Below are 21,264 nucleotides of genomic sequence, written 5' to 3' on the forward strand. Positions count from 1 at the left end.
TAGGTTATGCGCCATCTATAGGTGAATGGACGCTTGCAACCAAAAAGACAGGAAGTCCCCCTCTATATAACCCCTCCCATACAGGAAGTACCTCCGTTTTGTAGCAAGCAATAAGCATCCCAGACAAGAGGGAAGGGATGTACTCCAAGAAAAGGATTTTACAGGTAAGCTGTAGGAGAAAATCCAATCTTTATTGTACATCACAGGATACAGAACAGCCATAATAATTACTATCTGGGACATACCAAAGCAATGCATTTGAGGGGAGGGAGACACCATAACAGAAAACTGCCACCAAAGAAGGACCTACTCTGCTGTTTGTAATATGCTGAGTTTAAAGGCAGTATTATCCACGGTTTTGAAATGCACCTGGTAAAAACCTTGTGAATGTATGAACAAAAGACCAAGTAGTGACCTTGCAACCTGAGCCACAGAGGCCTGATGTCGGATAGCTCAAGATGCACCCATACACCTGGTAGAGAAGCTCTCCCCAGCAAGGGTGGGATTTTGCCCTTTCAAATCATAGGCTTGAATGATTAACTGGTGGATCCAAATAGTTGCCCTGGATGCCGTCAGCCTTCTGGCAGCACAAACCAGGATTCCAGACCTGTGCTGACAATTCAAGTAATTCCTAACTGCCCGAACTACATCCAGAGTATGCAGTATTCTTTTCCCTGCCAATTGTGGACTAGCAAAAAGAAAGGCAAGACAATGTCCTAATTCCAGTGGAAATTTGAAAACCACTCTAGGCAAGAAAGATGGAGGAGGGTGCAACATCATGTTAATATGATGCAAGACCAAGAACGGCTCCTTACATGGAAAGAGCCACCAGTCCAGACATTCTTCTTACTGAAGCGATAGTAAGCTATAGTAACCAAAGAAGCCGCCAGTTCAAAAGGTGGCTTATTCAAAGGACAGTGAAGACCAAATTCAAGTCCCAAGGACACAAGTGTGGCCTGATAGGTGGGACTGTCTATGTTACACGCTGCATGAAGTATGAATCAAGGAGTGAGGAACCACGGTCTCTACAAAAAAATGGATAGGGACGAAGTCTAATCCTTAAATGGTACTTAAGGCCAATCTCATTTACCAAACCTATTTTAAAAAGGAAAATCTCCCACTAACATATTTCTGTGAGTGTCATTTCTTGGCTTAAAAGATTTCCAAATCTTGTGATGTAAAGTCCCTGAAGCCAGCCTCCTGGTGTTCAACAGTGCAGCGATAACAGAACCCAAGACCATTAGGTCTGGTTGTATCGGATGTGACCAAGGAGAGTACCCTTCAGGATCCACTTGTCAGTGTTGTCAGTCAGTGTACCAAGCCCTCCTGGGCTAATTCAGCTAACAATATTATCTGTGTTACCACCTCCTGGATTCTTCACAAAAGATGCGGCAGTAGTTGAAAGGGAAGGCATCAGTTAGGGAGAACTGGTCCATAAGGTGTTACCAGTGCATGTAGCTCTATTGCCAGTGGAACTTTCACCCCGGACACAATCTGTTCAACTTGTTGTAGAACTTGGAATCCAGTAGATCCAGAGTTCCTCAATGCTGGCAGATTGCCAAAAACGTCTCAGGATGCAGAGACCATGTGGTCCCGACATTAGTTGCTGATGACTGGAAAATTCCTCTGCCATTTTTCTATATCCAAATATATGTACATGTACAATATGTATATATGTACTGGCAACAGAGACAGCACCTGCTGTTCTGACCCAGACAGAATGTGGATCATCTTCCTGATCCGCAAGACTCCTGGTGCCACCCTGGTGACTGATATATGCCACTGTAGAGCCATAGCCGGATGGAACCTACAACTGGTTCGTTCAATCCAGAACAAGGTACACTGTCCAACAGTTTGAGGATATTGGTGGGAAGTATTTTCTCTTGTGGAGACCAAGTCCATTGAATTGTAGCCACCTTCAAACTAACTGGAGAGACTGGCATCAGTGGTTATTATCTTCCAGGCCCCTGCAAGGAATAATTTCAACTTCTCCAGAATCAAAACCATCGATCACCAATTTGAGCTCTGCAATACCCCGGGAACAGAGCCCTCCGGTATTCCAGTGCTTGGATCTTCATGTTCCAGACAGAGAGAATGACCCTCTTCAAAAAACTTAGTGTAGGACTGTACATAGGGAATGTTGTTTCGACCTAGATACAACTTCCTCTTGCAGAAATGTATTGAAGGAAAATCTAGAACCGACTTTTTCCAGAGCAAAGTTTGAGATATATTGAGATTGACACCCTCTTCGTCTTCAGCAAGTCCAGCACTGGCCCCGGTGTTATTAGCTTTGTGAACCCTTGTGAGCTGTGGCCAGCCCAAAGGGCAAAGTCACAAAATGAAAGACAACTTTCTACTGCAATTGCAGAAACCCCTGATGAGCCTGGAAAAAAACGGCACATGAAGATGATTGATTACTATGGACTCCGAAATCTACCTCCTGCAGAGAGGTCATCACTGAACAGACCAAGTCTATCTGAAACAGAAGGACATCCAGTGGCTTGAGATTTAAGATAGATCTCATGTCCCCATATGGTTTTGGGACCGCTAACGGTCGAGTGTTTTAAACTAATGAGCTCATAATTTCTGCTCCAGAAGAAAATGCAGGTAAGGACTGATGACTCTGAAGGTTCCAAAAGACGTACTTAACCTAAAAGGTTTCTGCCATCTAAAAACATAGCGAACCCCGTCAGAGACTGCCCTAAGATTCTCTGGCCCAAGATATTCTCAAACCACAGCAGCCTCATATGCCTCCCTCAATCAGGAGGGGAAAAGCTTACAGCACCTGGTATTTTCGGGCAGTCTCCCATCCAAGTACTAACCAGGCTTGATCCTGCTTAGACCCCGATCAACAGAGATCAGGCATGTTCAGGGTGATGCAGCCGCAGTCCCTCTGGTAAAAAATGAATGCGCTGGGGGACACTGCAATGTCAAACACCCCAATGGCTCAGATTCACCTGACACCACTGGTCAATCGGTAGATGTGGACACTGCTAGATCACTGACCCGAGAGCGGTGCACCTGCCTCCCCTGGCTGCCTCTCTCTTCTGGAACCACTTAGCTGGTATAACAGGTAAATAATGTAGCAACTATCTTAGCATAAACCTAATATGCAGTCCCCCAAGCATGCAGGCCTAAAACAATGTTGGTCTACCGCTATGCAACCACGTAGATATGTAACTATGCCGGTACCCAGCTATGCAAACATGCAAGTATATAAGTATTCTTGAAGTTTATGCATTTATGTATGCAGGTCACGGAAAATAAGTACATATGTATGCAGTTCACGGCAAATAAACACATATGTATGCAGTTCATGGCAAATAAACACATATGTATGCAGTTCACGGCAAATAAGCAAATATGTATGCAGCTCACGTCAAATAAGCACATATGTATGCAGCTCACGGCAAATGAGCACATGTGTATGCAGTTTGAGGCAAATTAGCACATATGTATGTAGTTCAAGTCAAATGAGCACATATGTAGTTCAAATGAAACTAGAAAAAAAAGTTTGAGACAAACTTTAAGTTGGCTTGAAAAAGCCTGACCAGAAAGTTTGAAAAGTTTAGATCGATCGATCGATAGAAAAGGTTTGAAGATCGATCGATAGATAGAAAAGGTTTGAAGATGGATCGATCGAAAAGGTTTGAAGATCGATCGTTCGATAGAAAAGGTTTGAAGATCGATCGATCGAAAAGGTTTGAAGATTGATCGATCGATAGAAAAGGTTTGAAGATCGATCGATCGATAGAAAAGGTTTGAAGATCGATCGATCGATAGAAAAGGTTTGAAGATCGATCGATCGAAATGGTTTGAAGATCGATCGATCAGAAAGGTTTAAAGATCGATCGATCGAAAAGGTTTGACGATTTATCGAAAAGGTTTGAAGAGCGATCGATCAATCGAAAAGGTTTGAAGATTGATCGATCAGGTTTGAAGATCGATCGATCGAAAAGGTTTGAAGATCGATCGATCGAAAAGGTTTGAAGATCGATCGATAGATAGAAAAGGTTTGAAGCTCGATCGATAGTAAAGGTTTGAAGATCGATCGAAAAGGTTTGAAGATCGATCGATCGAAAAGGTTTGAAGATTGATCAATCGAAAAGGTTTGAAGATCGATCAATCGAAAAGGTTTGAAGATCGATCGATCGAAAATGTTTGAAGATCGATCGATCGATTGAAAAGGTTTGAAGATCGATCAATCGATCGAAAAGGTTTGCGATCGAAAAGGTTTGAAGATCGATCGATCGATCGAAAAGGTTTGAAGATCGATCGATCGAAAAGGTTTGGAGATCGATCGATCGAAAAGGTTTGAAGATCGATCGATAGATAGATAGATTAGATGAGTTTGAATGAGTTTACATTGATTAGCATCAAAGCTTGATTGAGTCTAATGGGATTTGGAACTTGGGTCATCTGAGCATCCTGTCAATGAAAGTCTATGGGCATTTTTGGGGTTTTTAATTTTAATTTTTAGGAAAACCGTAACTCAAACCAGTCTGAAAAGATATAGCACACCGAGTCAGAACAGTATGAAGGTCTGTGCCGAGTTTGGAGTATGTAGCTTGAACGGTCTAGGAGGAGTTAGTGTCCAAAAATTTTCCGCTCATAAAAATAAGAATAACTAGAAAAAAAAAGTTCGTCGAGACAAACTTTAAGTTGGCTTGAGAAAGCTTGACCAGAAAGTTTGAAAAGTTTAGATCGATCGATCGATAGAAAAGGTTTGAAGATCGATCGATAGAAAGAAAAGGTTTGAAGATCGATCGATAGATAGAAAAGGTTTGAAGATCGATCGATCGATAGAAAAGGTTTGAAGATCGATCGTTCGATAGAAAAGGTCGGAAGATCGATCGATCGATCAAAAAGGTTTGAAGATCGATCAGTAGATAGATAGATAGATTAGATGAGTTTGAATGAGTTTACATTGATTAGCATCAAAGCTTCATTGAGTCTAATGGGATTTGGAGCTTGGGTCATCTGAACATCCTGTCAATGAAAGTCTATGGGCATATTTTGGGTTTTTAATTTTTAGGAAAACCGTAACTCAAACCAGTCTGAAAAGATATAGCACACCGAGTCAGAACAGTATGAAGGTCTGTGCCGAGTTTGGAGTATGTAGCTTGAACGGTCTAGGAGGAGTTAGTGTCCAAAAAATTTCCGCTCAGAAAAATAAGAAGAAGAAGAAGAAGAAGAATAATAATAAGTTTAAATACAATATTAGAAAGTTGGCTTTTGCAAGCCAACTTAAATATTCATTAAATGCCAGCATGTGTTTAAGCAAGTATGGGTTTAAGCAATTTATGCATTTATGGAAGCATGGAAGTATGCGTTTATGCAAAAATGCAAACCCTTGTCTATGCCAACATGCAAGCATGTGTCCACGCAAACATGCACCTACGCAAAAACGTGTGTATGCAAACATGCACCCACGCAATAGTGTGTATGCAAACATGTAAGCATTACGCAAACATGAGCCTATACAAATGTGTGTATGTAAACATGCAAACTTGTGCCTATGCAAACATGCATTTACGCAAACATGCAAGCATGTGCCTATACAAACATGCAAGCATGTGTCTCAACATGTGTTTATGTACACATGTGTTTATGTACTGTAAGTATGCAAGCATGTGTTTCTGCAATCATGTGTTTCTGCAAGTAAGCAAGCCTGCGTTTATGCAATATTTGTTTGCAGCAAGCATGCATTTATACAACAAGTTTGCAAGCATGTATACTATGCTGCGGCAGCCCAACTGCACTTGACCTCATACTAGTTTTTCAAGATTAGCCAAGCACATAAGCATCTCTATGTTCCTTCAGAGCAGCCTAAGAATAAGCTCCTGCTGACTAAATGCATGCTATTCTAAAGACATAACTCCTTAAATTGCACTGATACCTGTACAGGGGTGTATCAATAGACAGTTGTAAAAGCCCCCCTGGATTAAGCAGTAAGAATACAAGTATACCTTATGCAGTATACAATCATGATGTGTCAGGTCTCCCCTAGGAAGTACTTACATCTCATTATGTAGCCTTGGGCTGCAGATATGTCTCAGAGGCCTTACTGATCTTTCAGCCCACATGGTCCAAAAATGGCCACCCTTTAACTTTCTACTTATATTGACAGAGCACTGCCACCAGTAGCTACCAGGAGAAAAACCAAACAGTCGGATCTCTCTCTCTTTATTTTTTTGTTTTAAAAGAGATACTGCAAATGCAGACTTACCATTCCTGATGCAGGACTCACTCTGAATCATAACAGGAGTCCAGCCTTCAACCATCACGGCGGATTTTGTCATTTAAGGACCTTCAAGGACTGGGTACCCTCTCTATTATCTGGGTCCACTCCCCTGGACCTGTATAGCACCCTGCTGGAAAGCACCTTGGTCAGAACAAACACTACACAGGATTCCATTACGCTGGGTCCAGCGCCGTAAGGCTGCATTACAGGCAAATCTCGAGGATTCTTTTCATTATTTATCAAGATTCGGGTACCATCCATTTCAGCTGACAGCTTTACTCGAATGGATCCAATTAATGTCCATGATTCCCAGTAGAACCGTTCCAGACCTTCAAGTATGCTCCAAGAGCACATGTAGCACACTAGTGACCACCACCTTACAGACACTGGCAAAACAATGGAGGTACTTCCAGTATGGGAGGGGTTATACAGAGGGGGGACTTCCTGTCTTTTTCGTTGCCAGTGTCCATTCACCTATTGATGGCGCATAACTCAGATAATAATTATTATGGCTGCTCTGTGTCCCGTGACGTACGAAAAAAAATTAAATTAAAATATATTCCTGGTGTGGACTCCTTCTCTTAACCTTTATTAGAGGACTCTTCCTTGAAAAAAAACTTGTGCCCAAGGGACAAAGCGGGGTTTGTTAGTGTAAAGCCTGAAGCAGGTGTGCAGAGGACTTTCAACTAGTAGTAGTATAGCCAGGATGAGTGACCGAAGTGGTGTCTCCAAACACAAGGAAGTGTAGAGTAGGGGGACTCCATGGTAATGGTATGCTGTTAGGACCCCTGGGTCCAGGCAGGAATGGGTTAAATAGAGTGCAAGCTCCCCTATGTTATGAAAAGCATTTCAGGAACCTATTGGTTAGCAGTGGCCACAGTAAAAAGACCCAGCATGCTGGGCAGAATTTAAAAAGAGAAAGCGATGAGATCTGAGTTGAGGAGCAGCCCATACCTTTAAGGTTTTTTGACAGAGTCCTGCATCCTATTTGTTTCAAACAGGTGACTTTAAGTGGGCCCCAGGCATTGCTGAACCCAGAACCAGTCTCCATGTGAACAGATTGCTACATGTTTGAGGCAGAAGCTGAAGATGACTCAGAGGCAGCACAGAGTGTCCAATTTGGGGAACTACACCGAGAACCTCTGTGCCCCTTCCCTACAGTGACAAACCACATAATATTGCCAGGGTTGCTTATAACTGTCACCTTTATTATTATGGTTTTTAAAAGAAAAATAAAACCTGTTGGTGTAATTTATTAAAATGTGTTAGCGGGAGTTAGGTGTTAATGTGTTTATTAGATACTTCTTTTCAAAACTAAATCTCCATCTAAGGCTACCATGTCTACAGGGTGACAACACTACCATGCAATTGCAATCAATGCAGAATGAACAGCACTGTCACCCAGTTAAAGACAGCTTAAAATAATGGATCTAATGGCAGAATCAACAGATAATAAAACTACTGTATGTTAGGAGGAGGCTCAGAAAAACAAAAACTGTTGTGTTTGTGCTTTTGACAGACTGCAGCATTGATATCATTTTGAATGTGTCCATAGTTGTACTTTAACCGCTTGCCGACTGCGCACAGTATATTTACTGCGGCAGTCGGCCCCGGCCAGGCAGAGTGACGTAGGTCTACGTCGCTCGCCTGTCACTCCTTCCAGAGCCAATAGCGGGCGGGCGCGCGCCCGCCGAGGCGCGCGCCCGCCTCGGCTCGTTCACGGAGGAGTGCGGGAGTGTGACTGGCGGACCCGATGTCCGCCGGTCACACTACGATCGCCGCTACAGCGGGAGAAAGACAGAGCGGCTTGTGTAAACAAGCCACCTGTCAGTTCTCCCTGTGTAAAAGTGAAGATCAAACAGTTCTACTATGTAGAACTGTTGATCTTTGTTTTTACACTAGTAGCCATGTCCCTACACAGTTAGAATCACGCCCCTAGGACACACTTAACCCCTCCCTGTCCAATACTGTTAACCCCTTCCCTGCCAGTGTCATTTTTGCAGTAACAGTGCATATATATAGCACTGATTACTGCAGTAATGTCACTGGTACCCCCAAAAGTGTCAAAAATGTCAGTCAAGGGTCCGATCTGTCCGCCGCAATGTCGCAGTACCGCAAAAAAAATCGCAGATCGCCGCCATTACTCGTTAAAAAAAAAAACACCAAAAATGACAAAAATCTTTCCCTTTGTTAGTAAACGCGATAACTTTTGCGCAAACCAATCAAAATACGCTTTTTGCGATTTTTTTTACCAAACATAGGTAGCGTAAAACAAATTGGCCGAAAATTTTAAAAAATTTTGATTTTTACATTTTTTTTTGGGGGAATTTCATATAAAAAAAAGTGAAAAATATTGTTGTTTTTGCAAAAATTACGCTCTTTTTTTGTTTATAGCGCGTGATCAAAAAATCGCACAGGTGATCAAATACCACCAAAAGAAAGCTCTGTTTGTGGGAAAAAAAGGACGTGAAATTCGTTTAGGTACAGCGTCGCACGACCGCGCGATTGTCCGTTAAAGTCACGCAGTAAAAAATCGCAAAATAACCCCTGGTCTTTTAGCAGGAAAATCCTCCGGTGGTAAAGTGGTTAATGACGGTTACTCATCCCTTATCAAAAATGTTTGGTGCAAAGTCTTAGAAAAATTGAGCCTCAAAGTGAGCAGCTATGTTGTGCTGTCCATTATGTACTGTGGTAAAAGGAAAAAAAAAAAAAAAGGATTACCATTATAGTTTCTTTTTAACCAGTTCCAGTCCGGGCCCGTTCTGACATTCCTCTCCTATATGTAAAAATCAGCATTATTTTGCTAGAAAACTGCTTAGAACCCTGAAACATTATATATTTTTTTAAGCAGTGGGCCTAGAAAATAAAAATGGTGGATGCTGCATATTTGTATGTCTCACAACATTTGAAAAAGCTAAAGAAATGCACGTGAAGCTATACCCCTACTATCACATGAATTTGTGAGAAAAGTAGCTTAACAAAGGGTGGGAGTATGCCGGTAAAGTAACTACTGGAAACACTGAGATAAAAACCTGATTTATACTCAACCACCCAACACAACAAATATTGTATATGAATATAACCAATACTCACTGGGCTGCAAAAAAGTAATCTTTAATAGTTCAAAGAAATCACAGGACAAAGAGTCTGTGCAAAAATGCAAATTATTAAAATGGTACCAAAACTTGCATCACACATACTTAAAAACAGACACTCAACCACCCCTAGCACTCAATACTTTCCAATGGGCCCATGTGCATAGGTATATGAAAACAATCAAAGAAGAAATGGTAGGATGTTCAGTGAATTGGTGATGGTATACCCATACTAGGGAGAGGGGAGGAACTCAATGTTAATAAAGGACAAACTGATTGGCTATTCAATAGATGTGATGAAAAGTCTCCTTATGCATTAATAATTTATTGTTGTAGAAAGATGAGGATGGTGACCTTGATTAGTTCTTAGTTGATGAATATCACATCTGTTGTGGGGGAAGGATCTGTATGTGGTCCAGATCCCGTTCACCGAAGAGCAATGTCACAGGTTAGACCAGAAACATCTGATATGAAGTTTCAAAGTGAGCTGTGTAAACAAAAAGCCTCCCTCGCACATCCAGGGATATTAATCCATTGAGTATCCTCCAAACAATCAAAGAAAGGACCCTCAGGTCACACAGTTGGATGGCTAAGCTTAATGAATTAGGTAAGTGAGAGTATACTCATCATCTAGTAAGTTCATTGAAGCAGTGAAGCCATCAGTTGTCATGCAGGTGAATACATCTCCCAAATGTCCATAGTCCATGGTTCCATCACCAAAAGGGCTGGTAGGAGGGGTGGGTAGCCTGACCAGTTTTTGCTGGACACTGACCAGCTGCTTCATTTGAGCAGCATTTTTAAAACGCAAATTTATTGTGAAAAAATACACTTTAATTAAATGCACAAAAACACAATATAATAATTGTGTATGCCTGAGGAAAATCACCAACTACAGTACCTAAAAATCTCCATGGGCTATTCTTTAAAAGCCAGTTTAGCTTTTAAATACCAGTTTAGAGTTACTGTACACAAGAGGTCTGGTGCTAAAATGATTGCTCCTGCTCTGACATTTGCGGTGATACCTCCCATGTGTGGTGCGATCTGTCAGAGCTTACCTTGGTTGGAGTCTGTATCGTAGAGATGTACGCTCACCCTTGCAGATATCCACAGTCCAAAGTAATCAGGTAAGGAAGCCACCTGGGCTGTGAATCTGTGCATGGGGGATTGGCAGAAAAAGTGCTGCAATTAGCAGTACCGGCATGAATACAAACGGAAGGATAGTCCAGGAATGATCCGTAGTCAAAGGATGCCACAAGTCAGTATAAATACGGAGCGCAAGCAAGGTCAGAAGCCGGAGTCAGTCTGGAAAACAAGCTCAGGAGCCAAGAACACAGGAACTAAATCTGTCAACCAGGAACAATTAACTGACCCTGCTCTCAGGGAGAGGCAGTGTTTTAATGCCTTGCTTAAACGAGCAATTAGCTTCAGGTGGACAATGAGAGACAGGAGCATTCTCAGGTAAAGTCCAGCCCCCTAGTGCTGCAGGCAATGCCAGATAAACAAGACTGGATCCACATGAGCTGAAGTGTGGCTCAGAGGCAGGATAACAGACCCAGTACATCAAAGTACCAAGGTTCAAATCCCCTGTTAGGTACTCAATGGGGGCCCTGCCTGGCCGTCTGTATGGCACAGCGAGAACCGTGACACGATTGCCATTTACATATGTGCATGCTCACATTTGCTCGGGGGGGACTTAGTGCTTTAATTTTTTTTTACATTTTAGTTATTTATTTATTTTTTTACATTGAAACTTTCAATTTTTTGGATCAACTTTATTGCTATCACAAGGAATGAACAGTTGCTCAGATCACTTTTACATTGTAGAGAATCAAAGCTGAAAAAACAATACTAGATTCATAGTTGTATCCTCAATCATGATCCCGGTATAACTACTTTGACCTTAGGTCATTTAAAAACAAATGGGAAGTGGTTAAAAGGACATACTGTACTGTATTGTAACCTTTACAAATAATCAATTGAGAACCTTAATGTGTACCAATCTTGTCAAGAGAGAATATAGCAGCCTTATACATTTGAATGTGTTATTTATGTTGTGATAAAAAGGAATAATGTATCCTGGTTGATTCACTGTTGGCTACTGAACAATCTTTATTTCTACATAACAACTGCCTACTTTGAAGTGTCTGGATGAAGGTTTTAATTTTTTTTTCTTAAATATCAAAGGAAAATATAGTACAAATGACAGAGAAAGTAGAACAAAATACAATGAAGGAGAGTTGTCCCACATACAGTAACAACTTGTGAGGTTATAAGCAACAGAGTAATAACATTGGTAGAACATGATAAACAAAGTTAGTGCACTGTTTATAGGGTGCTACCAGGACACAATCCTGATAGAATGGGGTATGAATTGGGCTTAAGACAAGAGTGTTGTCAATCATATCAGACATAACATTTCTGCCTATAGTCAATTTTCAGGATAGGGTTTAAAAATAGAGAGACAGTATCAATGGTAGGCGGGATGCTCAGGCGAGCCTATGATTATAATGAGCAGAGCCTTGTTTTACCAAGAGAATTTTAAGAAAAACTCTGTCAAGTATATCAAACATGGTGGCCAAGGGATCACTGAGTGTCAGAAAAAATGTACTTATCAAGATTTGGAGCACCTTATTTTAAAGGACTTGCTTTAAAAAATTGCAACCATTGCAAAAGCATGATTATCTTTGTTTGGGATTTTGATGTAAACCAAAACCAACAACTATGAGTGAACATAAAATTACTTTTTCCTTAATGAAAAATATGATTGGATTAAATTCAAAATGTCATTCATGTAGAAAAATGTACATCAAAGTAGATATCAGTTGTATGTAAAACCCAAATTAAATCTTAAAACGGATAACATTTTACTTGTATCACTCTTTCTCTCCCTGTACTGTGAACATTCTGTGGATTCCTTTTTTAAAACTTATGCGCACTCCGCCAGTGGTTCAGCCTTACAGTTCCACTACAGTGATTGTGGCAGAATATACCAAATACATGCTACCATATTCTAGCTTGAACACACACAGGAAACAGGAACAGTACAGGAAGATATACAACAACATTTTTTGTATAAATGTTTGGGTATTCTTACACTCGAAGCATTGAAAATAATATACCATTCCAGATGTGAAAACAATCTTGCTGTCAGTATTCAACCACTAGTTTTCTATAGTTTTTTTTAAATTTCAACATAATCAAAGAAAGAAAAATCCTAAATACCCATCACGCAGCATCAAAAGTATTAGCTGCCCTTTTTTACCATTGGTTCCAATGAAACTGTCACTACAGTCATATTTCACAGAGACATAAAAACAATACTAACGCGACACATTTTGTACAGGCTGTGATCTTCGTCTTTGGTTCTGTTCAGTCAACCTTATATTGTTGCCGTTTATTAAAATCTAGGAACTAAACAAAGAAAAAGGTCTTAGTGAAGTTTTAATAAATTTCCTACCTAGAAATAAATGAATGGTTAGCAGAAAACACATATTCAACAAACCCACAAAATACAAAACATATTATGTTTTGTTGATTCATGAGTGCACTCACTAATTCCCATTTTAATGAGCTCATATAATTTAATTATTTAAATAATTACCACCACCACGTGGATTTTCTTTTAAAGAATTCCATTAAAAGTTGTCAATAATTCACCATGGTTAAAAGGACTAGGGATGATCGAACGGTTCGGGTTGACCATCGGTTCAACCCGAACATTGGCTGTTCGAAATTCGGCCGAATTCCGAACTTTTTGCTGAAAAAGTTTGGAATTCGGCAACCAGAACCGACCAAAATGCAATGGGACAGGAAATGGGCTTTAAAAGCCCGTAATTGGACCTGAACCATCAGTAAAAGCCAATTGAGGGGGCAGGAGAATGCTAGGAATGTGATTGGAGTGACTAGGGGGTCCAGAGGCCAATCATTAGTGAATACGCCCCCCAGTATATAATATAGCCCCACCAAATTCCTAGCATTGTAATACAGGGCTGTGGAAGAGAGTGGAAGCAGTTCTATTACTTCTGCTTCAAAGTGTCATTTAGCAATTTTTAGTGTGAGGAAAGGGATATCTAGTGTAGTTTGGGTGCTATTTTCCACTTTAGTTAGCTTTAATAATCTAGTTTCTGTAGCGAAAGTGTTAAGTGCCAGGGTGACCGTAGTGTAGTGTAGGGTTAACTGACTCTTACTGCTATGGCAGGGTGACCAAACCCTTCCATGTCAGGGTGACCGCTATAGAGAAAAGATCGTTTCTCTTAGGTCACTTATAGAACAGCGATATGGCTTCTTGCCGGTCAGCCTGCTTTTTGCTGCAAGCGTTTATAGGGCTTTTTTGAAGTCAGGCATGACATCTGAACTTCTGTATAGGGGTATATATACACACACATGTATGTATATATACACCTACACATACATAGGTGTGAAAGTAGCAGAACACTATGCTTGCGCTAATGAAATAATTAACAGGCATATGTCTCCGCTCCTATCACACCTATAGATGTGTATGTGAATATATACATATAAGTGTGTGTGTATATATACCCCTACAGAAGTTCAGATGTTTTGCCTGCCTCCAAAGACCCCCAAAAAATGCCCAAAAAAACGCCTGCGCCAAAAAAAAACCGCCCAGGTGTGTTATTGCAGGCGGTTTTTTTTGGGCATTTTTTGGGGGTCTTTGGAGGCAGGCATGACATCTGAACTTCTGTATAGGGGTATATATACACACACATTTATGTATATATACACCTACACATACATAGGTGTGAAAGTAGCAGAACACTATGCTTGCACTAATGAAAGAATTAACAGGCATATGGCTTTAGAATACAAATATGTAGCCTGTTGCAGCAATACTGACATTCTAAAAGAAAAAATATAATTTAAACTTGCTCCCGGCTGTAAGGTATTGTCGGCTCCCGGCAATACAGATAAAACAATGAAAAAAAACGATGTGGGGTCCCCCACAAAATCTATACCAGACCCTTGTCCGAGCATGCAGTCTGGCAGGGCAGGAAAGGAGAGGGGATGAGTGAGTGCCCCCCCTCCTGGACCATACCAGGCCACATGCCCTTAACATGGGGGTTAGGTGCTTTGGGGCAGGGGGGGGCAAGGGCCTCTTCCGTACAACCCTGGGCTGTGGTTGTTGTGGTCTGTGTATGGGGGGTGTATCGGAAACTGGAAGCCCCCTTTAACAAGGTCCCCATATCCCCCCATGTGAATAGGTTTCGGGTACATCATACCCCTACGCATTCACCAAAAAAGTGCACATAAAAAAAAAACAATGACAGTTTTTGACAAGTCCTTTATTCAAAATTAAAAATAAAGAATAGTGTCCATCAATGTAAATCCATTGTCAATCACGCCGCCCGCCGGACCCAAAAAATTGAAAAAAAATTAAATAACACTTTCGCCTTTTCTGAGGCTACCTTCCACATGCCGCTCTTTAACTTTGACAGCTCTTTTATAGGAACCTGATGGGACCGCCCCAATCTGACGTCACGTGTGATTATGTTGAAATAACTTAATGCATTGCAAATAACATTATTAGGAATTAGAGGGAAATATGAAACGACAAAACCTTTATTGAAGCCAATATAGGTATTAGACCACAGCAGGACTACGAGAAGGGGAAAAAAGCTACAGTATATTTACAAACTTGCTTTAACTTATTCACCCATTTGTATATCAGCATGTTTACTCCCACAAATCCTTGCAGTGACTGCACTCCCTTTAGCTCTGAATGGCCACTAGAGTAACAGCTTAAAAATCTGTGTAATAAGATTTTAATCTAAAACGATGCTAGGAAATAAGTACAAAAGTTAAAATAATATAGGAATGAATCTCAGTTAATAAGTCAAAATAAGTAGTAACTGAAAATACATGACATATCTCATGGCCTAAGGCAGCTGGCCCAATGGCTTCACCATTCAACTGTCTTAAATTTCATTAAAGAAAAGAAATGAGAGGCATGTAAGGATGTTCCATAGTTCCATTAACATGATCATTGGAGGAGAGTGTCACAATTCAGAATGATATTTTCATAAGGACTTGGGAGCAGACAGAATGATGTATGTTACTGCATACCATTATACCTAGTGTGCAAAGTATGTTTTATAACTGCCTGTACCCCCCGAGTATCTTCCTGAAGACAGAAATAAGCCTTACAAGAAATGACAGTGAAAAATTTGACTTCTGGAAAGCGATACAAACATAAAACGGGGAAGGTAAATGCAGTTATCCTCCAGAAAATCCTTTGGGGATAATAACAGGGACAGCCTTTATTGTTGTCTGATAGAGTTCAATGCTGGATCCTTACAAAGCTTTTCTTTTTTTTTTCTTGCACGTTCTATTCCTGGCGAGTTTAACAGCATGTGACACCTTTAAAAATGTTATATTAGTGCAGAATTTATAGCAGGGACTCTATTTGACATACATTCACACGTATATAAATGTTAATTTACACACATATAATACTCAGCTTCTCCAAAACCCAGGCAGTACCTCACATCAGAAAGTTTTAAGCAGCTGTGTACCACATTGCTCTGGTAGGTATCAGGATAGATAGATAGATAGATAGATAGATAGATAGATAGATAGATAGATAGATAGATAGATAGATAGATAGATAGATAGATAGATAGATAGATAGATAGATAGATAGATAGATAGATAGATAGATAGATAGATAGATAGATAGATAGATAGATAGATAGATAGATAGATAGATAGATAGATAGATAGATAGATAGATAGATAGATAGATAGATAGATAGATAGATGTGGATCAAGTTCCTATGTGGGTAGGGGAGAAAGATTATGATAATCCAGGACTAGTGCAGCTGGCAATTGACATTTGGAGGATGCAGCACAGAAACTAACAAGACAAGTAGACAGCACTCTCTAGCCTGGATATACCGGGGATGGATGAGTCATTACAAGGGAAACCAAGCCATGGCTAAAACAGTATAGACTATTGTCCACATTGTAGAAAAAACATAATAGTAAAAAGCAAACAAAACCATACTGGTGTCCTGAGTGTTAATGGGCTATAGCAATCCAGTCCAACAACCAAGATTGCACGGAGGAGCACCGATAACCTTGCTGATGGAGATGGATACCTTCCATTTGGGGAGCCAAACTGGGACACAAAAGCACATCCGGATGGCATCACTGTGGGCTGGCAGTAGAAAGTGTGGCGTCAAGCTGGGCGCCCAATGGAACCAAGGTAGAATACAGGCTGGTCTGTTGTCATGTGGTCAACTCCCTGCACAGTAAATTCTCCTAGCCCGCACTCTGGTGGCACAGCATAACTTGTTGTCACTGCATGCTGAGGTTGGTAGGATTCTTTGGGAGGAGGCTGTCTGCAGGTGAGATTCCAGTGAATGGAGATTGTGGTGACCCTAGGCAGGAATAAGAGGTACCATCCTGCGAGGGGCAGCATACTTGAGGAAGATTTATACAGTGGGTGGGTGCTTCTTATAATAGGCTGTACTAATACTGTAGATGATAAAAGGCAGCATGACCTGGTGACGCTCAAAAAATGTGTCAGAAAGTCAGCCATAACATCAAATATCCCATTAGTTGTATAAATCAGGCAGGCACAAAAACATTCAGTTGTGGTGTCTGGGGATTTGTGTATGTATCTCTCACTCTAGGCTCTTCTCCAAATGATGCGTGAGATGCCAATACCCTTGCTTCCCTCTCAGGACTTGTGGGCATCCTCACAAGCACTGAAAATAATACAAAAGAGAAGGTGCACTGACCTAGTGCATTACCCACTTAATCATTTGTTTAAAATTTAAAAGTAAACTACTTACAAGCTTTTGGCAAGGAAATACAAATACAATTATGCCAACAAAACAACCTCAAGATCCACAATCAGTGGTAAGGGAAGACCTCATAGCATCCAAGGCTAACATGTTTTGAGGGTCGAGTCCTCTTCATCAGAGTCAAATTCTAGGCACAAAAACATTGGCAATAGTCACACTGAAGCATTATGTGTATGGTCTGCAGTTCTGTGTCAGTGAGGTGACCACTAGAGCCGGCTCTCCACTGGCATTGAATATCACAGTTAGCATCCAGCAATCAGCCACAATAGCCTTTTTGTCTACCACTGACCACTGATCTTGTGTATTTTTCCTCTTCTGACCACCAACACTGGCCTTTTTTTTCTTCCTGACCACTGATGCCAAATGTTTTTCTTTCCCAGACCATCAACGCTGGTCAATTTGTTCTCCAATTTATGATACATAATGTACTGCTGACTGCTGCTTTCTGTACATTGAGTTATACATGTACTGCTGTACTTACATACACTACATACTCCTGGCCAAAGTATCTTAACCGCTTGCCGACCGCCGCAAATACATATACTGCGGCAGTCAGCCCCGGCCAGGCAAAGTGACGTATCTATACGTCGCTAGTCTGTCACCGGCTTGTGAGCCAATAGCGGGCGAGCGCGCGCCCGCCCCGGCTCATTCACTGAGGAGTCTGTGCATGTGACCGGCGGACCCGATGTCCGCCGGTCACACTGCAATCGTCGGTAGAGAGGGAGAAAGGCAGGCGGCTTATGTAAACAAGCCGCCTGTCATTCTCCCCTGTGTAAAAATGGAGATCAGAAGGTTCTACTATGTAGGACCGTTGATCTCTGTTTTTACAGTAGTAGCCATGTCCCATCACAGTTAGAAGCACGCCCCTAGGACACACTTAACCCACCCTCTCCAATACAGTTAACCCCTTCCCTGCCAGTGTCATTTTCACAGTAACAGTGCATATGTATAGCACTGATTATTGCAGTAATGTCACTGGTAACCCCAAAAGTGTCAAAAATGTCAGTCAAGGGTCCGATCTGTCCGCCGCAATGTCGCAGATCACCGCCATTACTCGTTAAAAAAAAAACACCAAAAATGACAAAAATCTTTCCCTTTGTTAGTAAATGCGATAACTTTTCCGCAAACCAATCAAAATACGCTTTTTGCGATTTTTTTTTTACCAAACATATGTAGCATAAAACAAATTGGCTGAAAATGTTAAAAAAATTTGATTTTTACATTTTTTGGGGGGGAATTTCATATAAAAAAAATTTGAAAAATATTGTTATTTTTGCAAAATTTACGCTCTTTTTTTGTTTATAGCGCATGATCAAAAAATCGTACAGGTGATCAAATACCACCAAAAGAAAGCTCTATTTGTGGGAAAAAAAGGACGTCAAATTCGTTTGGGTACAGCGTTGCATGACCGCGCAATTGTCCATTAAAGTCACGCAATAAAAAATCGCAAAAAGCCCCCTGGTCAGGAAGGGGGTAAAATCTTCCGGGGCTTAAGTGGTTAACAGCTGCTGATTGCTTTCTTTAAGGTAGGTTCAGACGAATTGGTAACTCTTTGTTCATATTCTGTTTCATTTTTTAAAGATTGGCCCTTTAGGTTTATATGTGAAACTCTCACCTGAGGTACAGCAGTATTTTGTGGGTACAAGGACTGTGGAACATATATATTCAAAGGGTATTGAGTAGGCTTAGACTAACTTTATCAGAATCCTTTAGGCCATGCCCAATATCATGTCAAGTATCCAGCGCAATTTAGTTACACTCATATTTCACTGTATTTTAGAGAACGCCTTGTATTTTTATCAATGAACACAAGGAGTTCTCTGATTGGACAAGTTGGAAAATGTGACATTGCTGCCCCGTCTCTCCAGCTTATCCAATCATTGAGGAAAATGCAAAGTGCTCTGAAGGCACCTGTGCTGAGCCAGTAACCCTGTGTTTCCCATGCAGCAGGGCACCTGCTTGGCATGAGATCCAGAAGCTACTGAAAATCACTGTAGTTGTGGTGGCTACCAGGGCTGGCCCAAGACATTGTGCTGCCTGGGTCAAGAATGAAATGCTGCCCCCCCCCCAAAAAAAAAAAAATCATGCTCACCAAAAGGCCCTCACATCCATTATTATATTTAAATATAAAAATACAATTTTGAAATAATTATATATATTGTTATCTTCTTCCATACCTCACCACCAGACCAGTCCACCAAAGACCTGCTGCCTGTCCTCAGTCCTCCTGTCACTCCTGTGTCTGCCGCGCCCACCGCTCTAGAAGATCCAACCTGCCCTGTGTGAGATGGATTGCGCTGATGTCTGACGTCATTGTGCACACCACAATCACGTGAGGGATGTTCCCCAGAGGAGACGCTCCACCCCCTCATACTCATCAGTTTGCACCATGGGTAGCAGTATGAGATGGGGAAATGCCACCCGTAACGTGCCACAAAGTGATGACACAAAAAACTGCTGAAAAAAAATCTTGGGAGTCAATTTTCTGCCCCTCTTCAAGTGCTGCCTGGGTCCAATGGACCCAGTGGGACCCATGGTAGGGCCGATCCTGGCGGCTACTACAGTGATTCTCCACTTCAACAGGGATCAGCCAGGTAAAGAATATTCACACTTATTGGAACATACCTGGAGTTCAGCTTAAACACATACTTAACATTAATACATACTGTATATTTGATACTAAATCTATTTGAAGTATATTTACTTCCTGTCAGCTTTAAATCTTCAAAAATTTAATTTTCCTAGTAATAGATGTGTTAATGCTTGGGAGGAGATCTCTGAATTTATTGTTGGTCCTTTTGCAGCTCAATGAAACAATGAGGAGCACACACCTAATACTGTGTAACCCTACTGATTATTTTTTATGCTGACTGTGTAAATGCACTCTGAGAGCTTCTACAGACACAACAAAGGTGAATATAAATGCATTTTTTTTTTTCATTTCTTCATTTTTTTTTGACTACATCAATGTTCTCTCGTCCCCAAAAAGGTTACATATCAAGCACGATACAATACCATTGGCAGCAGGGTATTGAGTCTTTTTCTAAAAACAAAACAATCTCCCGACAGGACTCTATAGGAAAAGCATTTACTTACTTCTGCTAATGGAAAACTGCGATAACGATCTTTGAATAATAGGTTTTAGAGACATCAGCTAGCAGGCCTTGTGTAGCTGCTTTATCAGTCAATACAGCCATCCTCTCTGAGAAAGGAGTGTGCAGTTTAGAAGAAGAAAAAATAGATGTGCTTTGTATGATCGGTGCAGCCCTTCTTCCTGAATTCTCCCCTTCCTCATCAATGCATTATTAAATGAAAATTACACTTGCAAGATAGGAGGGAACGTGATTATTTTCCGTGAGATTTTGCTGATTAGTCAATTGCTCGGCTCCTGTTGGAAGCCACTTGTGTCAAGTTTCTTTACAGTTTTCATATAAAGTGCAAATGATCCTTACTGTACCTCAGCTGAATGATTTTTCAATTAGTCTGCTGTTCCTTGGCTACGTTCCTACCATACTGTAGATGTATACTGGTGGAACGGAGCAAATGTTTAGCACAATTTATGGTCCTTGGAGGAGTTGTTTGTCAAGAAACAATATCTGAAGCGACTATTATGGTACAAATGCAAACTCATGCCTTTGTTTATATCATATCATTTTTCTTGGTGTTTGTTACAGAGATGAAGAGTGTCTTGTTCAACTAAAAGCATTTTCTGCAAGGCTTTCTTGTAGTTCTTGACATGGCTCATTGTTGCAGGGTAAAGGAATCCTAAAACTGACCATGGAGGACAGCCGGACATGCAGACATGAGCCAAAAAAACAAAGGTATCTTTAGGACCAGCTTAATTCATTACTATTGCATCTTAGGTAATGATTGCTTTTATGTGCAGACGTGGTAGGAGGAGGCATACACATGCAGACACCTGTGGTGCAGGCTTGCATTGATGGTATCAGCAGTATGTAACATACCTGTTTCTTGGGAGTTGCTGGTCTCATTCTAGAATCCTGGTTTTGACTGAGCTGCACTCTCCCTGTCTGACTGTCCACCTGCAGGGTAATTGATGTAGACACAGCCTCTGTGTGGAGATCAAACCTGGTTGAAG

Source organism: Pelophylax lessonae (assembly GCF_965119305.1).
Source record: "Pelophylax lessonae genome assembly, chromosome: 1".
Classification (NCBI taxonomy): domain Eukaryota; kingdom Metazoa; phylum Chordata; class Amphibia; order Anura; family Ranidae; genus Pelophylax; species Pelophylax lessonae.